Raw genomic sequence first — 16419 nt, 5'->3', positions numbered from 1 at the left:
ACCCTAGACACCCCAGCCAAGGGAAACATCAACCCTGCTTCTACCCAGTTGAACCCTTGCAAGACCTTTGCACATTTCAGTGAGATCATCTTGCATTCTCCTGAAGGGAGTAAATCACTCAGTCTGCTTAACTGCTCCTCAAGCCCTCCACCATCTCAGGAATCGCTGCACTCACTCCTTCGCATGCCTATCCTTGCTCAGACCTGCACACAATATTCCAGGTGAGTGGGTCTCACCTAGGTCCCTGCACAATTACAGTAAGATATTTTTTCTCTTGCACTCAAATTCTCTTGCAGTAAGGGCCAAGGTACCATTTGCCCTGAAAAATCAAATAAACTGTAGAGGCTGGAAATCTGAAGTAAAACCAGAAAATGGTGGAAGTTCTCTGCAGATCTGTGGACAGTGAATCAATGTTAAGGTTTCAGGTCAAAGACCCTTCATCAGAACATGTGTATTGCCTCCCAAATTGCTTGATGAACTTGCAAGTTGGCTTTCAGTGACTCATGCGCCAGGGTACACAGGTCTCTCTGAACACCAACACCTTCAATCTCTCAGTATTTAAGTAAATACTCCATCTTCCTATTTTTCTCTGCTCAGGTGGATGACCTCACATTTTTTGGTTCCAGGGTGGAGAGATTCATTCAAAGTAAATCTTTTCTGCATCCTCTCTGGACTTCCACATCCTTCCCTAACCAGAATTGAGCACAGTACTCCATTGTGGACGAGCCAAGGTTTTATAAAAGTTCAATGTGAACCTCCTGCTCTCTGTTCTGTCCCCTCTTATTTATGAAGCTCAGCATTCCATATTCTTTACTAACCACTCTCTCAACGGGACCTACCATCACATGTACACCTGGGTCCCTCTGTTCCCATGTCCTTTAGTTCTGTGCCATTTCGTCCATAACCTCCTGTCCTTTCTGCCAAAGTGCATCACTCAACGCTAAAATTTCACCCTGCCCTTATCTGCCCGTCTACTACCGTTTCCATTTCTCATTCAACTACTGTTCATCTTCAGTCTAGTGTCCTCCCTGCTTCTGTACCTCCATGCTTGGCATCAACTGCAAATTTGCATGGATACCAAATTTAAGTCATTGGGCTGAATGTTTCTGGCCTGAAGTTGTGGCCCTCAGCCTCTGCACACAGTACACACCTGGTGTGAACACTGAGGGCCTGTGTTGCTGGCCTGACGTTTCCTGGACTGAAGTGATATGGCATCAACACCCTAAGTGATGAATTGAGGAGTTCCTGCCTCCATAACACCTTTGAAAGCTTTGACAGCTGGCCCAGCCTGCAGGACTGTTTCTCGCTGACAAAACTGTAAGTGAACTTCATATAATTTTTAAATCTCTAACATCCAGAGGCATTTGGAAGCTATTAAAAATGAATAAAATAATTTAGGAAAAGTATTAAACTTTATAGAACTGTCTAAAAACACCAAAAGCACTTAGAAATAATTAAAAACAATAAATTGAACGGAAATCGAAAAGGAATGTACCTTGTCCTTTGCTTTATAACTACAATTTCCATTAAAATCACGGAGAGAGTGGTCTGGACAGGATTCCCAACATTGCTCGTTGTTGGTGCATGGTATATGTACATTATGCTGTGTTCCTAAGTTAGTGGATACAGGGGATCCTGTGGGGTTGGACACAGTGTGACAGGGAGTACAGAGTTTTATAGTGGATGACTGGGAAGCCTCGGTTACAGAATCTGCTGACGGGCATCACTTATCTTAATGCCATCAGGTAAATGGTTGAGGGGATGCTTCAAGGAGCGAAAATGGGTAGGTTTTGTCTCTCGTGCTGGTTGATCCTCTGTAATTAACAGAACATTTCTACTTTTCATAAAGGCAGGCAGCAGATAACGTGCACATAATAACACACTTCCTTGTAAATGTTCCCAGCTAATGAATTACAGGATGAAGAGGTCTATACGGTATTATTATTGATTCAGCAATTTCCCTTGTTTGTTTTATTCCCAATGAGTGCATTGAACTGGCAATTTACATACAAGCACCACAGCAAAACTTGTCTGAACTGAGTTTCGACCCATATTTGATATAATTACGGTATCTGCCTCAGCTCAGCAAGAATTAATAAAATTCTTTATGACCAGCTTTATACTGCAGCCAATGAATGTGTCAGTCATTTTGTGTCTGCTCAGTTTCTCCTCTGCTTGTGGTCCATTGGTGAGAAAAGAGGGAGGCTGGCTAGACCGGGTAACTGAGGAGCTGAACCACTGGAAATTCCGAATCGTCATATAGGGCTTATTGGCGTTTTACTGGGATGTTGTCTTGCAAAGCAGTTAATTTGCTTATCCTGTGTGTATTTTAGTAAACATTTGACTTGCAGGATAGAGGGAAGAAAATAACAAGGCAATGGACTGTGGATCTTAATCTCCAGGGAGTTGGTGTTGTATGAAGCTCTGGTCAGACTCTGTATGGAGCTGTGCGTTCCGTTCTATACCTTGGGGAGAAGTGGATACCTTGAAGCAGTAGATTCATTGGAGAAACACCAGGGCTAATTGATGACTAGTTAGAAGATAAGATTTCTTTGTTAGTCCCATGTACGTCGAAACACACAGTGAAATACATCTTCTGCGTAGAACGTTCTGGGGGCAGCCGGCAAGTGTCACCATGCTTCCGGTGCCAACATAGCATGCCCATAACTTCCTAACCCGTACGTCTTTGGAATGTGGGAGGAAACCAGAGCACCTGGAGGATACCACACAGACATGGGGAGAACATGCAAACTCCTCACAGACAGCAGCCGGAATTGAACCCAGGTCGCTGGTACTGTAATAGTGTTAAGCTAACCACTACAGTACCGTGCTGCCCAGTGAACCTGAGGCAGTGAACGAGGACTTCTAGAGTTGTTTAGGATGATTAGAGGAGTTGTAGAGGGGTGGAAAAAGAGGAAGTATTTCCACTGGTGTGGGATCCTGGAAGAAGAGAGAGTAAGCGAGATCTTTGAGTGTAACGGAGATCTTTGATGTCAGGAAATACACCTCCTCACAAAGGCTAGTGGATGTTTCTCTCCCATGGAGATGGTGCTGATGCTGGGGTTCAGCTGAAGGACTGAGAACTGAGACTGATGGACCTCTGTTAGGCAAAGGATTTATTGTTTATGGAACTAAGACCAGTGGATGGAGTTATGATACAGATCAGGCACGTCCAGTTGATAAACAGAACACAGCTAAGCATCTGAATAACATAACAGAGAGAGAGCAACTTCAGGGGCAGAGGCTGTGGGGGTAAGATGGATGGAAGCATCAATAGGGAGCACTCTTTGAATCAGAAGCTTGTGGGTCCTAATCCATAGGGCAGATACTTCAGCCCAAAAATCTCAGCTGATGTTCCGCGCTGTCCTGAGGGTGTAGGTTATGGCTTGGACCCTGACTGTCCTCTCGGGTAGAAGCGACAAATCTCCGTATTTCGCGTTAGACAAAGGAAACTTTCCATTGTTGAAAATCAAAAGAAAAACATGCAGATGCTGAAAACCTCAAAGTTAAAAGTTGCAGGAAACACTCAGCAGGTCAGGCAGCATCAGTGGTAAGAAAAACTGAAGGGTTTATCTTTCTTTGCGGTTGGAAACAATCTGTCCGTTCCTTACAGTCAGCCTTCTCTGAGCAGTGTGCTTTCTGAAGAAAGGTCTTCCAACTGAACTGTTAACTGTTTCGCCTTCTGCAGATGCTGCCTGACCTGCTGAGTGTTTGTTTTTATTTCAGCTGTCCCTAGTTTGCTGATCAATGTTAATCACTCAACAACGTCAATCAAGTTATTTATTACCACAGTGTTATTTGTGGTATCTTGCTGTGTCCAGCGTGGTTGCTGTGTTTCCAACATTATTTCAGCCATAACATAGAATATAAGAGCAGGGACGTCATGTTACAATCTCATAAAACATTGGTTAGGACACACGTGGAGTACTATGTGCAGTTCTGGCCGGCACACGATAGGAAGGATGTGATTGCACTGGAGAGAGTGCCAAGGAGATTCACCACGATGTTGCCTGGATTGCAGCATTTGTTATAAGGAGAAACTGGATAGGCTGGATTTGTTTTCCATGGAGCAGAGGAGGCTGAGGTGGTAGACCTGATAGAGGTGTACAAAATAATGAGGGGGATAGATGGGTAGATAGAATCTTTTTTTCAGGGTGGGGGTGTGTAAAACCTGAGGACTTGGGTATAAATGTAGAGGTAGGAGGTTCAGTGGGAATCTTTGTTTCACACTGGGAGTGGGTGGAGCGTGGAGCACTCTGCTTGTGAACGTGCTGAAGGCAGACACTCACCACATTTAAGAAGCATCCAGACAAGCACTTGGATCACCAAGGCATAGAAGGCTACGTACCAAGTGCAGGTAAATAGGATTAGTATAGATAAATACATTGGTCAGCATGGACATGGTGGGCCGAAGGGGCCTGTTTCTGTTCTGTACAACCCTATGATCCATAGGAAACGATGCCACTCTAAAAGAATCCTTCACTGTTGTCATGGGCTTTGGGATATCATGAGGTTGTGAATGGTGCTGTATAAATGTAAATCTGTTCGCTGCAGATGTATACTCTATATACATTGTACGGCTAATGTATGTCATGCAAGAAGATCCATTCCTGTGCAGACATTGGTAACAGTGAGCATTAATTCATTCAAATACCGGTTAGGTGTGCTTAATTCAGAATGTAAGCACCTTGCGATACAGCACAGTAAGGAAATTGGGATGTGAGATGTAGCAAGTGAAGTAGATGGGTGATTGTGAACCACAGTTCTTCATCCCCAGAGCCTTCCTCAGGGTCAGCTCTAAACTTAATTGAAAGGGATGCTAAAATTAGGTAGTGACTTCTGTCAGTCAGGTGACTACTGAGTTGGTGGAAACTGGAAGGACCTTAGTTCCCATCTTTCTAAGACTGAGCATGATAGATGTTGCTAGCAAACACATTCAGGATTTCTCTCCTAGTATTCTTCAATGAATGAAATATTGGGTCTATGATGTTTTTTGCCAGAATGATGTTCCACCCATTAAGAGATGAATTGAAGTAATGACTTGAGATGGAAAAAGTGGAATGATAGATGAAACACAATGTGTTTTTAATGGTGATGAATGCTTTATTTGGAATTTTGTCATATGTGTTGCAATGCATTCAGCTCTCCGTCCTCGAGGTAATCTGCTATATAGCTACAACAACCTGGCCATTCCTTGCAGGCAGTCTTCTCTGAGCTATGTATTATCTGTGTTTAAGTTGACAGTGCATGTTTATTCAGGTGCAATTAGCACAGGCACAACACAGTTTACCTTTTAATTCAGTTCTTGCTGTTTTGATAATTTTTTTGCCAGTACAGAAGTGACATTTGTACAGACAAATTGTGTGGCTGCAAAGCAGGTTGCTGTTCCTCTGACCAATCCCAGTTAGCTACACCTCTCAATAACTTTTTTCACTCCAGCTAATAACCCTCTAGTTTTCCCATCTTGCTGTCCAGGTAGCAAACAACGATTTGTAGCAAGACGCAAGCTGCTGGAGGAACTCAGTGGGTCAGGCAGCATCTGTGAAGGCAAAAAGAATGTCTCAGTTGATGTCTCCGGTCAAGACCCTTCCTCAGGACTAAATACAATTGATATTTATCTCGCTATTTTTTCCTATTTAAACATTACAGAAGTATTATCAAACACAATGTGATCCAAAGGCAAAATACTGCAGGTGCTAGAAATCTGAAATAAAAACAACAAAAAAGAAACACTCAGCAGGTCAGGCAGCATCTGTGGAGGGAGAAACAGTTAGCGTTTCAGGTTTCAGTGATGTTGTGCAGATTTGACACAAGCTGGATGTGGGGTTGTGAGGACGGTGCAAGAATTTGGTCAGGGGTAGACTTAAGACACCTCTTAAAGGAGGAGGAAAGGGTAGTGAGGTGAAGGGAGGGAAGTCCAGAGTTATGTGTCTTGGCAGCTGAAGGCATAGCACCAGTGATAGAGCAAAGATCATCAGAGTTCTGGTATAGGTCGGAACTACAGGCACACACACAGCTGTTGGAGAATGTGGGACATTCATACTGCTTGTCTATTAAACCTAAAACTCCACAGTTTGTGAGCAACTCTAAGTTATTACCTGGGCTCAATTTCTCCTTTCCCGTAGGAACCTCTCCTCAGTTTGGAGAGCTCAGAGCTGAGGCTGGGGGCGTAGTCTTGGGATAAAGAGCCAGCCATTTAGGGCTGAGGTGAGAACTTTCTTCAGAGTGTCGGGAATTCTTTACCACAGGGGGATGTGGAGGCTCAGTCTCTGAATATACTAAGGGTGATATTGATTGTGAACCGCAGATCAACTGGGAAAGTAAAGTTGAGGTCAAGAATGAGTCAGTTCTTTACTGAACAGCTGAGCAGGCTCAAGGGAATGTTTGCCCTAAGAATGCCCCGTTTAGTAATTTCTTATCACTTCTTCTGAAAGCCTTCCTGCAGAGCTTGGATATAGTCATTTCTGTCGCAACACTGCCCACCCTGAATTCTTGGCTTTCTAACCTGAGGAGGTAACCCATTCCTCTGGGGAAATTACCTATTTCAGTGAGATCAACTGTCATTCTTGTAAATCCAGAGAGGAGGCCCAATCTCCTCTGCCCGTCCTTAAAGGCAACCTCTATTTACAGGAGTCAACCTTCAATATGCAGGACAAACGCAAGGTAGAGCAGTCACAACAGCACTGTGGTTTCATCTGGGTACTGATGGCATCTGCTGTGGGTTTAATTCAGAGCAGGTTGATTGAATCCCTGATGATGCTGGAGGAACTCAGCAGGCCAGGTGGCATCTGTGGAGAAAAGCAGGCGGTCAACGTTTCGGGTCAGGACCTTTCTTCAGGACTAAAGATAGGAAAAGGGGAAGCCCAATATCTTGGAGGGAAAAGCAGAGCAGTGATAAGTGGACAAAAGAGGGGAGACGGGGTGGGCACAGGGTGCTGTTACGAACCAGCAACAAAAGAAACACACCGAGACATGTATAAGTGTTTAAAACTATTAATAACTATTTATGATAATAAGAAAAAAAATGAAGTAAAAATGTTAGAAGTAAAATGTTAGATCTTAAACATTACCCCAAAAAACTAAACTCGAAGTGTGTGTGTGTGGCAAATTCCCAAACTCCAAGTCCAGGAATAGTTCTCAAAGTTCAGTTCAGCAAGCCGTAAGGTGAAACGTGAGCACAGGCTTCTGTAAAACCACCATTGACTGAAGAGGAAATGTAGAGAGAAAATAGAGACATTATGAAATTCAGATGTTCCACTTTGGAACCCATACGACACCTCAGTGTCTACTCAGCAGTGCCTACTCCACTGCTTTCTTCCGAAGTATCTGCACCCTTGAAAAGCGTTTGAATCGTGGCGTGCCCACACAAATACCTGTTTCCACTACAGGTTAACGACAAAGTGGGACTCCACTGGATTATTCAAAAATCCATACGTGGATTGTAGTGACAGACACAGTTATTGTTTTTCATTCATCGAGAGAGACTAGCAGGCTGCTCTCTCTCCCTCTCTCCCTCTCTCTCCCTCTCTCTCCCTCTCTCTCCTCTCTCTCTCCCTCTCTCTCCTCTCTCTCCCTCTCTCTCCTCTCTCTCCTTCTCTCTCCTCTCCTCTCCTCGTCTCTCCTCTCTCTCCTCTCTCTCCTCTCTCTCCTCTCTCTCCTCTCTCTCCTCGTCTCTCCTCTGTCTCTCCTCTCTCTCTCCTCTGTCTCTCCTCTCTCCTCTCTCTCCCATCTCTCTCTCCTCTCTCTCCCATCTCTCCTCTCTCTCTCTCTCCTCTCTCTCTGTCTCTATCTCTCCCCTCTCTCCCCCTCTCTCTCCCATCTCTCTCTCCTCTCTCTCCCATCTCTCTCTCTCCGTGTCCTCTGTCTCCTCTCACTCTCCTCTCTCTCCTCTCTCTCCTCTCTCTCTCTCCTCCTCTCTCTCCTCTCTCTCCTCTCTCTCCTCTCTCTCCTCTCTCTCCTCTCTCTCCTCTCTCTCCTCTCTCCCCTCTCTCTCCTCTCTCCCTCTCTCTCCTCTCTCCCTCGCTCTCCTCTCTCCCTCTCTCTCCTCTCTCCCTCTCTCTCCTCTCTCTCTCTCTCTCTCTCTCTCTCTCTCAAGATTCAAGATTTACTTTATTGTCATTTCTCTGAGTATTTACATACACAAAAAAACGAAATACTGTTTCTCACCAGCGCATATCAGTGCAACAAAAAGAACAGTGATAAATATCTAAAATAGTCTATAAAAACATCTCTAAAACAAAACTAAAAACATATCAACACCACATATTCATATCTGTTAAAGTGCGTTTATGTATTAATAAGTGTTTATTCAGTTCGAGATGAAGTTCAACGTATCAGGTAACTAACTATCAGACTGTTTCTGTATTGATGTGAGTGTGTCCGTGTGTGTGGAGGGAGAGCTCGTCGGTGGAAGTGGAGGGGGACACAGTCCATTTATGATCCTGACTGCTTGTGGGGAAAAAGCTGTTCAGCATCCTACTAGATCTAGAGCAGATGCTCCTATATCTCTTCCCCAACGGCAGGAGGGAAAACAGGTCGTGAGAAGGGTGATGAAAGTCCTTAATGATGGCCGTAGCTCTGCGAACGCAGTGTTGCTGATAGATCCCCATCAAAAAGGGGAGAGGGGCACCAATGATCCTGCCAGCTGTCTTCACCATCCTATTGAGCTGCTGTTGTTCGTAGGCCTTGCAGCTACCAAACCAGGAGGTGAGGCAGTAGGTCAGGATGCTTTCAATGGTGCCCCTGTAAAAAGTGATGAGGTATAGAATAGGGAGGCCTGCCTTTCTGAGTCTCCAGAGGGGGTAAAGCTGCTGCTGGGCTTTTTTAATGATGGCTGCAGTGTTAATAGTGGAGGTCAGATCATCCGCTAGGTGAACCCCCCCAGGAACTTAATCTCTCTCTCTCTCTCTCTCTCTCTCTCTCTCTCTCTCTCTCTCTCTCTCCTCTCTCTCTCTCTCTCTCTCTCTCTCTCTCTCTCTCTCTCTCTCTCTTCCCCCCCCCCCCGCCTCCCCGACTGTCTGCTCCAAAAACGTCATTAAGTCCTTATCTTCTGTTGTCATCGTCACGCCACACACACACCACTATGCTCTATCTTGAAGGGACATTCACCAATAGTAACCTAGTCCATAACAGTGGTGATAGGTAGGGGCAGTGATAGGCAGGTACGGGGAGGGGAGAGCAGATCCATTGGGGGGTGGGTCAAAGGTAAAGAGAAAGAGGGAAAAAAAGGCTAGGAAAGAGAAGAAGAGAAGAATCATGGTGTGAGGGGAAGAGGTGTGGGGATTATCTAAATTGAGAGAATTCAGTATTCATGCCGTTAGGCTGCAAGGTTCCAAGATGGAAAATGAGGTGCTGTTCCTGCCCTGGAGAGCAGAGAATTTTGCGTCATCAGGCAGGGCTACACGTGAGTACGTGAGGTTTCCGGTTTGGCGTCTCTACCTACACCAGCCCTTGTTCTGTGGCAACGTTCGGTGGGCTGCTGCAGAATGCACTGTTTAACGTGTTCGGTAGCATCGGGCACGTTAGACGTCCCTGTGAATGGGAGCAGGTGGGGCAGACCATGTAAAGGTACCAGCCTGTCGGGCCACAGGATGGCCCAGCACAGATGGAGGCCCTGCAGCCCGTCGACCTGTGTGGCCTGTTGGCAAGAGTGATCCAGTTACTCCTGCTCCCTCTTCCCCTCGAGCATTCATCCGGCTCCCCGTTGAAAGTTGCTGCAGGATCTGCTTCTTCCAACATCTTCTCAGGCAAACTCACCATGTAAAAATTAAAATTCTTGCACCTCCTCTGGTTCCTTTTACCAAATGCCATGAACTCTGAATCCTCTGGTTACAGCCCTTGTAACCAGTAGAATCAGTTCCTCCCTCTTGATAAAGACCTCTGTGAGGTTCCTACTTAACCTTGGCTGTTGTGAGTCAACATAAGTGTTGCCCTCAGCCCTGGTACCTGGCTTTATTAAAATATACAGATATAAAAATCTTCCAAACGTGAATGTGGATATTACTTGTTGGTGCGAGGGTTGGTATTCAGTCATCCCGCTTTGTGCATCCGCGCTGTAGTTATTATTTCAGTGTACCTTCAGGTGTTGCACATCCTCGTGAAACTGGCAATGAGACAAATAACCTTTATTACCACGACTTATGGAGGCCGCACAGTGTGAATTGATACTAAGTCCATAAACATGATATCGTATATCACCGTTAGCAGAGTTTAAACTTGTGATCTATCACTTTTTTTCTGCTCTATCAGTTGCAGCTGGTGTAATGTTCCCATTATGCTTTTCAGTATGTCCAGAATACTCAAAACATTTATTTCCATTTTCCCACAGCAAAGTATAAGTAGGATGCAATTTTTATCTCATTTCCCTCCTCCTCCTCCTCCTCCTCCTCCTCCTCTCTCGCTCTCTCTCTCGCTCTCTCTCATACACCCTCCCGTTCCCCCAGTTCATTTCATTGAGGAGTGGGGAAGATTTTTCGAAAGGGGTGTGGAAGAATGCAGCTCTCAAGAACAAATAGTTACATAAATTTTAAAACTTGTTTTATAACATTGAAAATACTTCTATTTGCATGTTCCATTTTTATCTTCCACTTTGAAAATCGTCGAGACTCCTGCTTCCTCAGCCCTAAGCTATAGAATCCCATCCGTAAGCCTGGAGCCAAGAATTTGTACGTGCTTCTGGACTACCGACTACCTGACGCCGAGGTGGGCGTGCTGTGATTGAGACCTGGCCGGACACATTACTGAAGGAGGGGTTGTAGTTACGCTGGGATTGGTAGTTCTGGACACCTGAGGCTCAAGGCCCTCCTGTGCTTGGTGGATAATCTAAACTGATCACTCCAGATCTTTTGTCTTCTGAAATCTTCAGTGGTTTCTTGCTGGCAGTTTTCCAATTGTGATTTTGATTTAAATGTTTCTCCAGTTCATCTCTTCTGATTTGTTGATGGCAAAAGAGTGTCAACAGGAGGTAAGTGTGGTTTACAGCAGTGGTTGAGACTAGAGAGTGAAACGGAGTGGTGGGAGGTAGGGCGCTGAGGTACATAGAAGTGGTGGGGAGTTAGCCTTCACTCTCCACGAGGTGGAAATTGGTGCACCAAGTGACATCAGTGCCTCCCTGGTCAGCAGGTTTAAGCAGGTGTTCTGATTGGACCCTTGAGTGAGTGGGTAAGAAGATCTGGATGGATGTTGGTCCCAGAAGTTGTTAATCCATGAGATTTGAGGAAGAATATTTTTTATTTGAAGGCACTGAAGGATGAAACAGACTGGGGAACAAGACAGCTCTGAGATGGAGTGAACCAGAGAGAGACTGAGATGATATTCTCAATCTCTCTCCTCTCATCTTCCATCAGGTAGAAGATACAGGAGCCTGAGGGCACGTACCACCAGGCTCAAGGACAGCTCCTGTCCCACTGTGATAAGACTATTGAATGGTTCCCTTATACAATGAAGTGGACTCTGACCTCGCAGTCTACCTTGTTGTGACCTTGCACCTTATTGTCTATCTGCACTGCACTTTCTCTGTAGCTGTGACACTTTGTACTGTTGTTGTTTTTACCTGTACTACCTCAATGCACTCTGTGCTAACTCAATGTAACTGCACTGTGTAATGAATTCATCTGTACGATCAGTATGCCAGACAAGTTTTTCACTGTACCTCAGTACAAGTGACAATAATAAACCAATACCAATATCATTTCATGATGTCAGCCCTGAAAGTGGCAAGATGAGTGGTTCGAGGAACACTCGGTATCTTGGGGAGACCTGCATTCAGTAGTATAGGTGTAGGGTGGAATTTTAGTTGGCAACCACGTGGAATGAACTGGTGGCGATCGGTGAGGAGGGAGATGTGGCTTCGAAACCCTGATTAAAGACAAGAAGACAAACAGCAGCAAATGTGAGTGAGATGGAAGAGGCAGATGGAAGTCCTGTTGAAGGGAGGAGCAGAAATTCAAGTTGAACATTCCCGGGAGAGAATTAAACAATGCTTAGAAAAGAAAATTGTGTGGAAATCTGAAATTAAAGCTGAAAATGTAGTGAATCCTCAGCAGTCCAGCAGCATCTGTGAGAGAGAAATAGAGCTGACACGTTTAATAGTAAATTAACACAAACTCTGATACAATTGCCACCGAAGTATATTTTTGCCATTTTTAGCTTAAACAACCTAAGATTGATAAATCAGACTTTTCACATTTGCATTTTTGTTTCATGGCACTTCTGAGCTTAGTTATGACGTTGCACCTCAATTTTATCTTAAGTAGTTTTGCATAACCTACCAGTAAAAGCACTTGGACCAGCCCAGTTAGTGAACTATCTCCAGCACAGCACAGAGCTTCCATTTTTAGCCAGCCTTCCAGTTTTTTTCCGAAAAGAGCCGTCCAGACTTGATCGCTGGATGACATGAGCTGTGAAAACTCAATTAACAACCTTTTTGTGGGACCTTTCTATAGTCAGATGCACCTTTTATGTATGATGGTCATGGAGTGAAGATGATACCTAGCCAGTAAAGTTAGCATCATCCTAACTGCATCCTCTACCCCCCCCCCCCCCCCCATGCATTCTGTATTTGGTGGGGGAAGAGAGAAAATGCAGTAACAAGCCCCCAACATTAAGCCACCTTAACTACTGTAAACAAGGTGCCATCAAATTCTTAAATATACGTACCTGCGCAAGTGCTCATTCAGCACCTTCTTGTGAGCTTTGGAACAAAACTAGGAAAGGACAGTAATTTGTCCTATAAGTGAATGAACAGCTTTGGAATATAGCCACCCTCCATCCCACTGAGAGTTCCCAACCTTTGAGGTTTGGCCAGAACTGATAGCTACACACCACTTCTGTTGTAGGGATCATTAGTTGCACTTGTTGGCTGTTCTGTTGAAATGGAGTAAATATGTATCGGCTGGACTTTGTAGTCAGTGACGTCCAAACATAACATTTACGGCTGGTCACGGGTTTTCCCTGAGCTTTTACACCAGACCTGCAGTGATTTGAAAGCCACCTTTATGTACGCGGACAACCTGGGATCATTGTGAATTGGGCAAGAATTCTTCAGTCCAATTTATCTCCCCAATCCTCTCAATTCTTAAAGAGCAACACAGGGTCTGAATGAGGAAAGCCCATTAAAATGCCAAGCTTGATCCCAATTCAGGTGTGGCATGCAAAATAGAGGAATGGTAAAATTGCATAAAGAGTGAAGAATTATGCAACAGAAAAGTGAAGTTAAAATGATCTAGATTTTATTATTTTTTTAAATCACCAATAGTAACTAAAATCTAATGGACTGAGACCCCACACTTGTAAATTTTCAGTGGAAGGAAGATTGTAGCTAAGAATTATTAGTTTGTTAAGAGCCTACTTGCACTGGCATGAACAATACCAATTTCCTGGCTTCTTTAGTGACTGTGCTTGTGTCAGATGAGATATCTTTATTAGTCACATGTACATCGAAACACACAATTAAATACACCTTTTGCATAGTGTTCTGGGGGCGGCCCACAAGCGTCGCCATGCTTCCGGCGCCAACATAGCATGCCCACAACTTCCTAACCCGTACGTCTTTGGAATGTGGAGGAAACTGGAGCACCGGAGGAAACCCACGCAGACACGGGAGAACATACAGACTCCTTGCAGACTGCAGCAGGAATTGAACCCGGGTCGCTGGCGCTGTAATAGCATTACTCTAACCACTACACTACTGTGCCTGCCCTACAGCAAACTCACATGCTCCATCTCATTCAACCATGGGTCCCTCACTGAGATGCCCACAAATATTCTGGAGGCGTGAGGAAATTTGGACAGCAACATTTCAACTTCTGTGTATAGCTCTCCATGTGCTGATACTAGAAATCACCATCAGATTTCTGTGTTGGATTGACCTCAATATCTGAATCACTGCAAAATAAAATAAAATATTAATATTAAATCTATCTCCCCAGAACAAATAGCTGCTCATGGGTAAGGGCAGATAGCATTGCAAAATAAATAGCTTCACTGTCACTTTCCTGAGACAACCTTAATCTGAATCACAAGTGAAGTTACAGTTACACTTAATTTGGAAAGTTGTTTGTTTAGTAAAGGACATAAACACGCCACATAATTTGTCTGATAAGATGCTCAATATAATGCAGTTGCGTTTTTGTTGCTTATGCAGCCAACTCGTAAGCTGAAAATCACATTCCATGGTTATTCATGACTTATGCTGTGTTCATTAGAGAAATCAACTTCAAAGTGTTATTCTAATTTCTCAGTGATCATTTCAGAATTCAGTTATAGAAAACCTTATAATCTGCATAAGCCTGTGTTTTGCTTTGCTCCAGTCTTGTTGCTGAGCCCTGCATATGTTTGTCTAATGATGAGGAGGGTCACATCACTGGGCAGTGGGATGGAGAACCCGTTGAGTGAAGAAGATGAATTAACTAGATCTGAAGGTGGTTATTAATCTGGACTATTTCAGAGTCGGTTGATGTACATTAATGAGACTTCTGTATGATTTTATACTTGGTAATTAAACGAAAGAAATCTGCCACTGATGTTATCAGTAATGTAAACACTTTGAGATCTGCACGTTTTGAAGCCATTCCCTTGAATATATCCTACTCCCTTGCTTCTCGGGCTCTCTCTCAGGATCGAGGATGACTTGCTTCCAGTCTGATTCAGTGGCTTCAGAGGTGACTGTGTCATAGATGGGACAGGCCAGTTGAGTGGGTAACTTGTAGGGAGTTGCACTCCTTTTGCTGTTTATGCTGAGCTCCTGTGTGCTTCCAACACATGGCCTTGACACTGTCAACATCATCCCATGTTCTTCTTCTCCACTTTGTGTGGCCTTGGACCAGGGATTCCCAGAAGTCAGTAAGGATGTGGCATTTTTTCAAGGAAGCTTTGAGCACATCCTTGAATCTTTTTCTCTCTCTGCCCATTCTCTTCCAGTGAAAGAGCTTGGAATAGACTTTCTGTTTCAGGAATCTGGAATCAGTCATGCAAATGCTGTTGCCTGCCCAAGGTATTGGTATATTATTGTCACTTATACTGAGGTACAGTGAAAAAGTTGTCTTGTATACTGTTTGTACAGGTCAATTCTTTACACAGTGCATTGATGTAGTACAGGGTTAAAAACAATAAAAGAATGCAAAGTAAAGTGTCACAGCTACAGGGAAGTGCATTGCAGGTGGACAATAAGGTGCAAGGTCTCCTTCGCTTAAACTTGAGGAAGTTTGGAGTCCATTTATTCAGTATTTCCGTATGATATAAGCTGACCTTTTTCAGATCCCTTTCAATAAACTTCGAATACAGAGGAGTGGAGTTGATGACATAATAATGTTTCTTTTAATTGAAGAAATATCAGTCCAGTTTTTTTTTTGAAGTTTTTGGTTTCTTTTGTTTATTATTAATTTTTTTTTGATTTTGGGGTTCTTTTCTCATATAATTAAATCTCTTCTCAATTTTTCCTTTTGAATTATGTTCATTTAATAAGAGAGCGGGAGGTCTTGATTTTTGTTTACTCCTTGTGATTATTATATTAACTGTTATGATTGTTATCCTGATCTCTTTGCATTATATGTGTAATTACTAATGTTATATATATTATTTTGTACTAATTCAAAAATTAATAAGAAGATTGAAAAAGAAAAGAAAGTAAGGTGCAAGGTCCTAATAAGGTAGATTGTAAGGTCAGGAGTCCATCTCGTATAAGGTCGATGCCTTATACATTGGGATAGAAGCTGTCCTTGAGCCTAGTGGTACGTGCCCTCGGGCTCCTGTATCTTCTGCCTGATGGAAGAGGAGAGAAGATAGAATGACCTGGGTGGGTGTGGTCTTTGATTATGTTGGTTGCTTCACCACGGCAGTGACCATGGAGGGGAGGCTGGTTTCCGTGACGCGCTGGGCTGTGTCCACAACTCTCTGCAGTTTCCTGCTGTCCCGGGCAGACCAAGCCGTGATGCATCCAGATAGGATGCTTTCTATGGTGCATCGATAAAAGTTGGTGAGTTTCAAAGGGGACATACCGAATTTCTTTAGCCTCCTGAGGAAGTAAAGGCGCTGGTGAGCTTTCTTGGCCATGGCGCCTACGTGGTTGGACCAGGACAGGCTATTGGTGATGTTCACTCATAGGAACATGAAGCTCTCAACCCTCTAGACTTCAGCACTGTTAATGTAAACAGGAGCATGTGCACCGCCCCCTTTCTTGAAGTCAATGACCAGCTCTTTTGTTTTGCTGACATTGAGGGAAAGGTTGTTGTCATGATACCATGTCACTGGGCTCACTATCCTCTGCTGGGCATGTTGACCTGGGAGAGAACAATGACATTGAATCACTTATCCTGCCAAAGGATTTGGGGGAGTTTTGGTGGTCCAAGTCTCAGGAAGTTAGGGGAATTAGTCTGTCCAGTAGAGTTTTGTGCCGGGTATGAGGTCTTGATCTTCAAACAC

General features: G+C 44.0%; 1 protein-coding gene across 2 annotated transcripts in view; it reads left to right on the top strand.

Moving 5' to 3' along the window:
• Positions 1-16419, top strand: part of khdrbs2 (KH domain containing, RNA binding, signal transduction associated 2) — a 400663-nt gene that overhangs the window by 20260 nt on the left and 363984 nt on the right. The window lies entirely within an intron of this gene.

The sequence above is a fragment of the Pristis pectinata genome, chromosome 10 (assembly GCF_009764475.1).
Source record: "Pristis pectinata isolate sPriPec2 chromosome 10, sPriPec2.1.pri, whole genome shotgun sequence".
NCBI classification, from domain to species: domain Eukaryota; kingdom Metazoa; phylum Chordata; class Chondrichthyes; order Rhinopristiformes; family Pristidae; genus Pristis; species Pristis pectinata.
This window is presented reverse-complemented; position numbering and strand designations above follow the sequence as displayed.